This window comes from Camelus bactrianus, chromosome 17 (assembly GCF_048773025.1).
Source record: "Camelus bactrianus isolate YW-2024 breed Bactrian camel chromosome 17, ASM4877302v1, whole genome shotgun sequence".
NCBI classification, from domain to species: domain Eukaryota; kingdom Metazoa; phylum Chordata; class Mammalia; order Artiodactyla; family Camelidae; genus Camelus; species Camelus bactrianus.
Genome location: NC_133555.1, coordinates 42,981,203 through 42,990,633, shown reverse-complemented (window position 1 = coordinate 42,990,633; position 9,431 = coordinate 42,981,203).

The following is a 9,431-nucleotide window of genomic DNA, read 5'->3' as shown; positions in this document are numbered from 1 at the left end:
CACATATATTTGAATTGTAGGGCCCCGTCTACCAAATGGGTTCCTGCTTCCGAGGGAACCAGGGCTGTGTGTCTGGTTTCATGGCAGGAGGATTCTCTCTGTGTCTCTCAGAACTCTCTGAACGCTGACGTTTCTTACCCTGCGGCCCATTTCATCTTCCAGAAATCCTTGAAATGCTTTGTTTCTTCCTTCTGTTACTAACCAGTGCTGTTCCCCCCCTGGCTAACTGAGATCCAACTTTCCCCAGGAGCCATTTGTAAAAGCACCTAAAACTATTATTGAGGGAATTTCTCCAGCCTTTCCCTTTTTTGAGCATGGTGTCCGTGATCAGTAAATGTCACTCTCAAAGAAAAGAAACTGCTTTTCTCAGACCCAAACCGGAACACCCCTACACAAACACCCTTCCATGTCTGTATTGATACTGTACATTCCAGAAAAAGTGTAGGCCACCTTTCAGATTCCACTGGAACCTTCCAGAACATCCCTTCCACTTGGTGGGTACCATCCTTCCCCTCCCTGTGCCCTCAAACCCGGCGTGCAGGCCTCTCATACAGCAGCGATCACACTGAGACCGCTGATCTACATGTCGGGAGCCTGAGGTTCAGAGTCTGAAGATGTGGCCAGAATCCCTACTGCGCACTCACCGTGTCCTGTTAGGGAGGTCATAACGCCTCTCAGGCTTCCTCTGACCTCATCTATAGAATGGGGCTAATAGAACTTAACGTTTCCAAGTTGATATGTAAGAATAAGAGAGAATGAGTTTTTAATTGCTCTCTAATAGTCCTTAGCAAAAAGCATAAATGATCCTTCATGAATAAATCATGGGGCATTATACAGTGGAATATACACTCATTAAAACAGATAATGTACACATATATTCATGGATGCAGAACGATCTCTATGGCATATTACTGAAGGGAAAGGAAGTTACAGAAACATTTCATGCCCTGAGATCATTTTTATGTAAATATATATAAATCTAGAACATACCCATATATGTAGGTGCTTCTAGAAGGAGGCTTACAAAAACTCTAATAGTGATTTCTGGAAGGTGGTGGAATTTTGGAAGGTTTTTACTTTTCTTCCATATTCTTTTTGAATAGTGCCTGAATAATGATAAAGCTCTTATTTTGGAAATGAGTCTTTAGCAATACTATGCATAATATCACGATAAGTTTGAAGACTTGGAGAAGAAATGTGTGCTGCTGGCAGGTTGGTCATAGGTTCCAAAGCTGAATAAAGCAAAGACCGTTGGGGTTGGTGGGCATGTAAGCAGACACGGGTTCATTGTACCACGTATTAGTTGACTTTGGACAAGTATTTAACGTAGGTGAGCTTCCATTTTCCCCTCTAATAAAAACAAAACAGATTTTTATTTGATCTACAAGTTCCTCTCCAGCACTGACATTTGATCTTTCATTCATTTAACACACATTCACTGAGCACCTATTGTACGCGCACCTAAATATCAGAGATACGTGATGAAGAAGAGAGACCAGGCCCTTGGCCTCATGGAGCTTACATTCTAAAGGACACCGAGCAAGAAGGGAAAGAAGCAGGATGTTTCGGCCGTTGGACGCCGAGGTCTGCTGGCCATGGGGAATAATGGGGTGGGGGGTGGATTCTCAGCTGCAGGGCACAGCGGCAAGGGTCAGAGCTGGGAGGGGGAACAGACCAGGTGTTTCTGAAGAGCAGAAAGGCCAGGGTGAGCTGAACCCTGTACCTCTTAAAACTGTGACCCTGAATGCATGGAAGAGAATACGTAAAGGGAAATGCTAATGACCAGCCAAGAAGAAACTTTAGGTATTTCCTGCCTCTGACCTCCTCAGATAGGAGATGTTAATAATTTCAGAAGTGTAGAAAAGATCCGCTTTTGATAACTGTGTGTGCATTTGGCTATAATGAACAGGAAAACACAGCTCACACAGGGCTTCTTAGCCCTTCGGGACTCGAGGAAACCAAAGCTGAGATCAAATCAATTGTGTAAGTTCTCACTGCTTTTGAGTGGAAGAGCTGGAATATTTGGAGTTTAAGTTCATGGCCCTTCCACTAAACGGAGAATCAAGATTCACGTCATCCTCCGTCTCACAGGGGCTACTACCAGCTAGAAGCAGCCCATGTCTGCTCTGTTCAGAGAGAAGAGGCAGACCTTAACCAGAAAGCAGCTGCGTGACACGTGGACCTCGTGCCCTCTTCCAGGCGTCTCCAGTGGAGACGATTCCGGTGCAGCCAACGGTGCCGTTCAGATATTACCTCAGTATTCGTGTTGCTCTTGTTCTTATTAATTGGTCCTTAGAAAAGACAAGGTGATAAGGATGTAAGCTGGATCATACTCACCCTGACAAGTCTCCAAATTTAAAGACGGGCCGTGGTGCTGAGGAGAGACCCGTCCTGAGTTGCTGTGAGGACTGCAGGTTGGCACGAACAGTTGCTCAGAGTAGGGGCTGTTGTGTTGTTGTTGTTGTTGTGTTGTTGGCTGTAAGACTTGGGGCAAAGCACTGGATTTCTCTGGGCTTGAAGGCAGTTGCATCGGGGCAGCCAGAGGGTGACAATGAATGCAGGACTCCCGGCCCTTCCTTACAGGCTGAACGCCTCGTTTGTCTTGGCCCCTCGGCTTCGCCTTCAAAGCGTAGATGTGGTTCTTACTAACTGATGGTAAAAGAATGGAGCGGGCAGGCCTTCATTCTGTGAAGACTCTCCCTGCGTTTTCCATCATGCCTCTGCCTCTCAGGCTGCATCTCTCCTTCCCTTGAAGACTGGCTACTTCTTCACCAAATCCGGGTTCTGCTGTTGTTTGGGGGCCAGCAGAGCAGAGCCAAAACTCGACCCCGGAGCGGGATACATCTGAGTTCAAATTCTGACCCCATGCTCACGGTGGAATCTAGGATAACTATCTTGATCGTGTTAAGGTTTTGTAGAGATTAAATGAAATACCATATAGAAAAATGTCTATAGCGTAGGAGAAACCCAAGACATGTTAGCCATTATTATTATCAAGGGCCCAATTGCCAAACCCTATGCCCTTCTCATATGTCTCATTATCCATGATGACTCTGATGCATCAGACAGTGAAGGAGAGCCACTCCACCACTGAGATCCCCTCTCCTTTCTCCTTGTCGGTTTTCCACCCCTGGACAGTCTGACCATCCCCCCTTTTTCCTTCCTTTGCTGTTCTCTTTTGTACCCTTCATAAGCACGGCTGTTCTAGTTAAAGTAGTCTTGATAGGCTCTTTTTACCAAGTGGCTCTACAAGAAGCCAAAGTCCACAGAATGAAGGTCCAGTCTCTTTATCCAAACTTGGGGCAGAGCAACAGGGGAAAGTTGAAAGCATTATCCACGCTTCTGCTTGGCAGTGTGACTGTTAAAGGCAGTCACATGCCATCAGGAGGAGGGCTTTGCTGTCTTTACAAATTAACAAGTAAGTAAATGAACCCAGAGTGGGAGCTTCCAGTTCAAGTATGAAGATAAATTTCTGCATGCCTCCCACTTCTGCTGGGTAGATATTTAACCAGTAACCAGAGTGAAATGGACCATGAAGGGAAGCTACAAAAGTCACAGGGTCCTGCTGCTGGCTCGAGACTTAGGATAATTCTCTGGAACTTGAATTTCCCAACCTCCAGTGGAAAAGAGGTCATCCTGACAGCTATGGCTGAAATGTCACTGCAGCTTCTAAAGCAGGACTTCCAGTCTTCTGTGAGGTCTCACCCCATTTCATCCTGAAGGGGTATCTCCCACAGGACCGTGAAAATGTACACTCCTGCTCAGGGATATCAGTGCTTTATCAGGTGTCCTCTGGGAGTTACTCTGCTGGTCTACCATCCACTAACCTCCAGTTCATGGAGCCCGTCAGTCCTCTGCAGCGTCCTCTGGGCATCCCTTTCAGTACATCAGTGTCCCCTCAGTACCAGCTCAAGGCTGGCTTTCATGACCACTTGGGAGGACTCTCATCACGCCAGGACCTGGAATTAAATAAGCATGATCATCTGGGTCCCACCGCAGCAGTGTCTGTGACTCCAGCCTCAAGGCATCCTACACAGAGACAGCGCCCCCCATTTCTGCCAGCAGCGCACAGACTCAGACAAAGCGCCTCTGTTCCCTGAGAGGATCTGTGGACCTAACGACCTTTGTGCAGACCCCTGACCCCACAAACCGTTGAACCCCACATTCTCAGACAGTATGACTCTCAGTTTAAGATCCTCTCTTAAACCAACACAGACAGAATCTTCAACATCAAGAAGCTTATTTGATTTTAAATTCCAGCATTTTCTAGAAGCATCCAGGGTCTTTCTCCATTCAGTGTGCTCAGGACAATTGGAGTAATGAGCGCCTAGGCCATCTTAGAGCTCAGGGGGCTGCAGGAGCAGTCTCCTCTCACCACAAGCTGCGGGCTGAGGAACGGGATGAACTCGGCGCGGTCCTGGCCGAGTGGAGCTCAGAGCCCCGCGGGAGGACAGAGTACTTTGTCACTGATCACTCAGGGAAGGTTGCCATTGTTTCAGAGTCCAGATTCGTTCTGCTGGCCACACGACAGGCCCAAATAAGACTTTGGCTTCATTGGTTTTCTCTCTTGTTATTCTGTTTTTAATTCAGTTGACTTCTGCTCTTTTTTTTTTTTATTGATTTATAATCATTTTACAATGTTGTGTCAAATTGTAGAGCTCAATTTTTCAGTTATACATGAACATACATATATTCATTGTCACATATTTTTCTCTGTGAGCTACCATAAGATCTTGTGTATATTTCCCTGTGCTATACAGTATAATCTTGTTTATCTGTTCTATAATTTTGAAATCCCATCTATCCCTTCCCACCCTCCACCCCCTTGGCAACCACAAGTTTGTATTCTATGTCTGAGTCTATTTCTGTTTTGTATTTATGCTTTATTTTTTTGTTTTTTAGATTCCACATATGAGCAATCTCATACGGTATTTTTCTTTCTCTTTCTGGCTTACTTCACTTAGAATGACATTCTCCAGCAACATCCATGTTGCTGCAAATGGCGTTATGTTGCCGGTTTTTATGGCTGAATAGTATTCCATTGTATAAATATACCACTTCTTCTTTATCCAGTCACCTGTTGATGGACATTTAGGCTGTTTCCATGTCTTGGCTATTGTAAATAGTGCTGCTATGAACATTGGGGTGCAGGTGTCATCCTGAAGTAGATTTCCTTCTGGATCCAAGCCCAGGAGTGGGATTCCTGGGTCATATGGTAAGTCTATTCCTAGTCTTTTGAGGAGTCTCCACACTGTTTTCCACAGTGGCTGCACCAAACTGCATTCCCACCAGCAGTGTAGGAGGGTTCCCTTTTCTCCACAGCCTCTCCAGCATTTGTCATTTGTGGATTTTTGAATGATGGCCATTCTGACTGGTGTGAGGTGATACCTCACTGTACTTTTGATTTGCATTCTCTGATAATTAATGATATTGAGCATTTTTTCATGTGCTTATTGATCATTTGTATGTCTTCCTTGGAGAATTGCTTGTTCAGGTCTTTTGCCCATCTTTGGATTGGGTTGTTTGGTTGTTTCTTATTAAGTCGTATGAGCTACTTATATATTCTGGAGATCAAGCCTTTGTCGGTTTCATTTGCAAAGATTTCCTCCCAATTAAAAGAACAAGAGAAATCCCCTGAAAGAATGATCAGTCAAATAGACATCCATAGCCTACTAGATCAAGATTTCAAAAAAGGAGTGCTCAAAGTATTGAAGGAACTAAAAGAGATAGTGTTTAGAGATATAAAATATATCAAAAATGAAATCGAAGCTATAAAGAAGAACCAAGTAGAATTGGTTAGCTCATTGGCTGAGATGAGGACAGATCTAAAGACTGTGCAAAGCAGAGGAGATGATGCAGAGGAACGAATTAGTGACCTAGAAGACAGGGCTTCTGCTCTTAACTGCAGTGTTCCCTGCCTTCCCCTTTTGCTTTTCTTTTTCTAGTTCCTTAAGGTAGAAATTTAGGTTGTTGATTTGAGGTCTTCTTATATAACTTCTACCAGATGAGAGGTTCCTGTCTTTTTTTTTTTTTTTTCCAATTGTTTTGCTGAATCAGACTCATAATTCGGTGAAATACACATGTTAAGGGGTAACTGTGTATCCCAGAAAAATAAAAGGCACCCCATAGGCAAAGGATTGATTGAAGAAGCCACCTGGGGGAAGCCCTAGCATTATTAGTCCCAGGCTAGAAGAAGTCTCAAGCCTTCCCAGTACTGCAGCCACACTATTTGGAAATGGCTTTGCAGAGATGGAAGATGCGAGTACTGCATCAGTTATTCTCCCTAGAAAACACATGGCAATAAACACTGGTCCTCCTGGAACTTGGTCCAATACACCAAAGAGAATTATAATTCCTCCTGAGACAAACATTCCTGCTACAAACATAAATTTTGCTCCAATATGTACAAGATATTTTCCAAATACCAGAGATACCAGCAAGTCAAACAAAGCATAACTTCCAAAGATCATACCAATTACTGTATTGTTTGACTCCTTTCTTTTCAGCCTCCTTGGGGAAAAAAGAGTCCAAGGTTAGAACAGCACATCATGGAACCCAAGTTAATGGAAGCTGCTGAAGTTAGGACAAAAATTGGTTCTCTTGAAAGCCGCCTGGGTGTTTCCCTTGCACTTCCTGGAGGGCCATTACCCCTTAATGTGCAAGACTAAGGCAGGTCCTGAGAGCATGTAGCATCATGCTGTGATTAAGTTTCCAAAACCCAGAAGCCACTTCCTTAGATGTGGCATTTTATCACCACGTAGGCCCCATGGTGGTGAAGAAATGGCTTAGGATCATGCCAAACCAAGGCGTACGAGTCCCACATATCCAGCTGGTAAAGTAAAATTCTCTAAAACAAAGAAGGACAGGTTAGGACCAAGGAAGCCAAAACATGAGCTGAGTGAGGTGATGGTGAAGGATATAGGGTAACCTTGGGTAAAGTGATGGGTTTCCAGAATAAGTGTTTCCCTGTTGATTAACACTTTAAAAGCAACTTCTACCAGTGGAGAAGGGTTCATTCCAAGTGTATCATCTAATTTTTTGCAATTTTCTTACATTTACCATTCTAGCATTTTCAGGGGCCTCAGGATCTGCTATAGACAGATGATAAATCCTTTCCAAAAATTTAGAGAGGTCTTCACTTAGTTTTGCTGAATTTCTTTAATTTTGTTAAACCCAGTCTGCTGGCTGTTTGCATTTAGGCCCCCCATGGGATAATGGAGCAGGGGAAATTGTCCTGTGCTGGGAGTGGTTCCTGGTCCAGACTGGGTGCCCTGTCAGGTCTTAGATGACAATACCAGACCAGGCCCCTGTGCCCCAGGAACTAACACAGGATTTTCTAATTGATCCCTATAAGGGGAGGGAGCCAGTCCGACCACTTCCTGAGCTCCAGTGTCGGGAATTGGGGCTGACTGTTCAGGAACGGAAGGCAGTGGAGGGGGTGGATACTTTGGACAGCGAGCTCAGCCGAAAGAGTTAAGGTTTGAAGCAACATATCCTGTCATTCCTTTCCTTTTCTTACTTTCCCTAATGTAATAGCACAAATGCTTGCACATAGGAGAGTTTATCATTCTTCCCTCTTTTTCAAAGAATGTCTATAATTGCAGAGTTGTATAGAGCCGTTCAAAGGCCACCATTCCTCAGCGTTTTATTGTAAAATCATAAATAGCAACTGATCCTCTCTAATCATTTTTGCCGTGGCATCAACCGGCCGGGCTGAATTCTGGGCTGGGGCTTTTGGTGATTTTAGGAACCAGGTGGAACCTTTATATTCTTCCTGGGAACGTCCCTCTCTCAGACAAGAACAGACAGGTTTTGTTTTGTTTTGTTTTGTTTTTTGTTTTTTTCTGTTCCTTTCCTCCATTTGACATCAGTAAAATTTTAAGTATCATGAAACTGACTTGGCTGTAAATGGAGAAATAGTACCAGAACAAAATGAAGCAAAAAACCCAAAGGACAAATAGAAAACTCTGAATAAATGCTCAAGTCTGGTCTTGGAGTTTTGCATATACCAGTGACACAGGAGACCACAAATGGTCTAATTAACATGGCAAGAGTGGCAGTATATGGGGATTAACCTGCATAAACCCCTTGTAGGGATCCGGGCAGGTACTATGGCCACACATTGTTCCTCTTCCTCTTAGGCATGGGTTTTTAGTTATTCTCAGACCACTTATCCAAAATGCACCACAGAGGACTTTCTTTAGAGATAGTTGAAATATTCCGCATTTTTTAAAGACAGAAATACAAGACAAACAATATACAAGCAATGCACACAAATGCTAGCATCCAAAGAAAGCAATGAACTGGTTCACAAATCAGGTAAAAGTCCAGCAACTATTTCGTCTCTCCAGCAGGGTACCCCACTCAAATACAAAATGAACTGGTTTATTCCAGAGAAAAAAGCCCCAAACATAGAGGTAAAAAGTTTCCAGCTGTACACACCAGAGCGGCTTACCCTACCTACTGTATGGAGCCTGTCAGCTCCCAGATGTCAATTTCTTGCTCCAACTTCCAAGCACTGGGGCGGCTGGTGCCGTTTTGGAGCATTTTGAAGGGAAGATCCTCAGGACAAGTGGTCCTGGCAGCTGCTTGGGCCTTACCCCAAAATTCCCAAGCCAGGGCTGCCTGGCCATGAGCAGCAGGGCCCCCGGCTGGCTTCCTCAAAATTTGTTACCGAGTCCAAACTCATTCCACTCACTGCACATCACGCCGATAAATCTGGAAATGAGGTGTTGGGGCAAGGAATTACGACTTTATTTGGAAAGCCAGTAGACCAAGAAAGTAGGGGACTCATTTCCTGGAGAACCATCTTACCCAAGTCAGAATTCAGGCTTGTTTTATACTGAGAAGGGGAGGACGGTATGGTTGGTTGGTGCAGACTTCTTGGTGTCAGAATCCTTTGTCCTTGCAGCTGTTCACGTAGGTCATGATGTTCATCTAAACTTCCAACAAGACAAACCTTATTCTCTGTTCGGCAACTACTTATCTCTATATGGAAAAGTGTTAGACCCTTAAAGATCAGAGCCTTGAGAGTGGGTTACCCTGTATATTTCAGGCTATTGGCAACATTCTTTTACAAAACGTGCAGAACCAACATGACTAAGCACAGGAGATAGAGCACAGGGTTAAAGCCAAAGGAACAGATCTAATATGGAGTCAGATTTGTTCTTCCCTGTTAACCATGAGAACACAGCATCGGTTTGGAAATCTAAATTAGACTAAAGGAGTCAGGGAAGATTTCAGGAGTAATAAGTGTTTGGGGATGTGTTTTGAAGAAGAAAAGAAGTTAGCTAAATAACAAAGAATGAAATAGAAAGGGAATTTATGTGAAAGAAACACATGACTAAAGGCTTGATTTGTTTTGGCAACCACAGGTAATTCCACAATTTCCTAGGGAAGGTAGCTATGATTTATCAGATGAAGGATTTCTG